This window comes from Lacerta agilis, chromosome 6 (genome assembly GCF_009819535.1).
Source record: "Lacerta agilis isolate rLacAgi1 chromosome 6, rLacAgi1.pri, whole genome shotgun sequence".
Taxonomy (NCBI): Eukaryota; Metazoa; Chordata; class Lepidosauria; order Squamata; family Lacertidae; genus Lacerta; species Lacerta agilis.
Genome location: NC_046317.1, coordinates 20,073,899 through 20,076,254, shown reverse-complemented (window position 1 = coordinate 20,076,254; position 2,356 = coordinate 20,073,899). Strand labels below are relative to the sequence as shown.

General features: G+C 37.5%; 1 long non-coding RNA gene across 1 annotated transcript; it reads left to right on the top strand.

The window, feature by feature from the left end:
- The first annotated feature begins 463 nt into the window (after positions 1-463).
- LOC117047762 lies at positions 464-2,153 on the top strand. Its single transcript, XR_004426756.1, has 3 exons — positions 464-528; positions 1,098-1,139; positions 1,939-2,153. It is a non-coding gene; the product is annotated as an uncharacterized LOC117047762 (long non-coding RNA).
- Positions 2,154-2,356: the final 203 nt, after the last annotated feature.

Sequence of the window (2,356 nt, the reverse complement as noted above, 5' to 3'; positions counted from 1 at the left end):
AACTGGGAGACAATATCTGAAAATGCCCATAAGGAAGTGCACAAATGAAAAACATGGCTGCAAATGTGCTGACAGAATACTGGAAGGTCACAGGGGACCTATGCCCAGAAACAGATGGCGTGCAGATCTTTGGACATTTTCATTGGGATCAGAATATAATGCATGATGAGAAAACGCCCATTGGTGCTGAGACAACATAGGACACCAACTCACTAGAAAGTTCTCCTTCACAAACACCATTGCACTGTTGCACACCTCCCATTCCTTTCAAGGGAGTTTGCTCGTGCAAGAAAACATTTCCACTGTTTGTGCCCTGGGTTTCCACACATTTCTAAATTTTCTTTTAAATTCCTGTGAGCCAAAATAATCTCCCCTTATTTTGAGTGCCCCCAAAAGATTCTAAGCACTAGATTTCTGAAATTCAACTGACAATTCAACTATTTTAATGTGTTTTCCTCCCTTCCCCACTCTGTTTGTCTTCTTTAGGGTGGCTCACAATCTCAAGGCAACCCCAACGCTTGTCCTCCGGTATGTTCCCTTTCTCTTTAGTAACCAAGTTTTCCTTAAAGGCCAATTTCAGAAGCAAGTGATGAGAGTCAGTTAGCGCCTCGGGTCCTGTTACTTCTTCAAGACAATCCAAGAGCGTTCATCAATTGTTGTTTGTTTTCTTATATCTTTATCCTGCTTTTCCAACAAACATTGTCTGCCAAAGTGGCCCACTTCAGTAGCAAACAAACAAACAAACAAATGCAAGCATTGTCCTCAGGCTTGCTAATCTAATTTTCTGTTCTGAACCACCCTGGGATCTTCAGATAAAAGGCGGTATACAAATAATAATAATAATAATAATAATAATAATAATAATAATAATAATAAATAGACACACAGAAGAGAAGGGGATTAGAGGAAACAAGCAGAGGAGGGAGATCAGTTTGACAATGCAAGGGATGAGTTGTATATATGCTTGTAGTCTTGTATGGACAAAGGTGTAAGAACTATGTGTATGAGAGAAATTCAATTTTGTGCACATTTAAGGGTGAACTTACATAATTCACACTTGGCAAAGTAATTTCTGATTTTGTATTTCTCTCTCTCAGGGGATAGATACTTCTTCCAACAACAGAAATAGATGCTGAGTGGTAAATATCAGCTCTTATTATACAAAGATGAATCTCAAAGTATGATAGTCTTTGAATATTGCAGAGACATTTGTATTATGGGTTGCATTTGACTGATTTTCTGTGTGATCTCAGGGAAGCTTTCCCAAACCCAAGGGAACCATATAAAGGAAGGGGCACCGGAAGATTATATGCATGGGACTTAAATTTGTTACACGGCACACAAAGCTCTAGAAAGTGAACAAACTTTCACTTAACCTAAGAATATGCCTCATAGTAAATGGAATCCTGAATGTGATTGTAGGTGGCAGCATTTTCATTTTACCTTGACAATTCTAATAAACAATAACCACACTGTGCTCGTGATAAACAAATTCACACTGTTCAGCTCCTCACGCAATTGATGTATAATGTGAAATTTAAATGAATTGGCAGATAAATAGGCAACTTGTATTTTGCCCATTGCTCTTAATATGAGATGGAAGTATTTAGCATTGTCTCCCGAGACAGACAGATGCCAACAACAGGTAGAACTGAGGCCTTGGTTCACATAAATGATCTCAAGATTAGATCATTACCTGTGTCATTCCATACAAAGGAAGTTGGATTGTTAGTAAAATGTTATCAGGAAAGAATTTCAGCAGTAGGGGATATGTAGGTTGTCTTTTTTATTTTTTTAAGAATCCTGCTATAGGTAAATAAATAATAATAATAATAATAATAATAATAATAATAATAATAATAATAAATAACAACAACAACAACAACAACTTTAAGTGAAAGAACTACAGAATGACATGGTTGTATTTATGTGTTTTAGCAATATGTGTTGAAACAGAAAACTGGTCTGGAGAGGAAGAATAGAATTCAATAGTCACGAGAGCAACTGGAATTTCTCAAAGTTCAAATGCATTGCAAAATTACCTGTCTGCGTTGCCTCCCTGACACCTCATGCTGCAGAACAGAAATGTTCGTGTTTTCACAAGTCAAAAGCAGGAGTCGTGAAGTGAAATAAAAACAACTTTTTCCTTAAAACGCTCAAGTCTTTATTTTTATTTTTATTTTATTTTTATTGATTACATTTCTATCCATGCCTCCTCTCAAAGGAGCTCCGGGGAGTGTCTTCCCCTCCTTTTGCACAGAAGCCTTGCAGAATCTGCACATCCTGATAAGCTAGTCCACCACTCCCTGGTTTCTCTGCTGTCCTCCTTCACCCCCAGTGAGAATATTTTACCCAC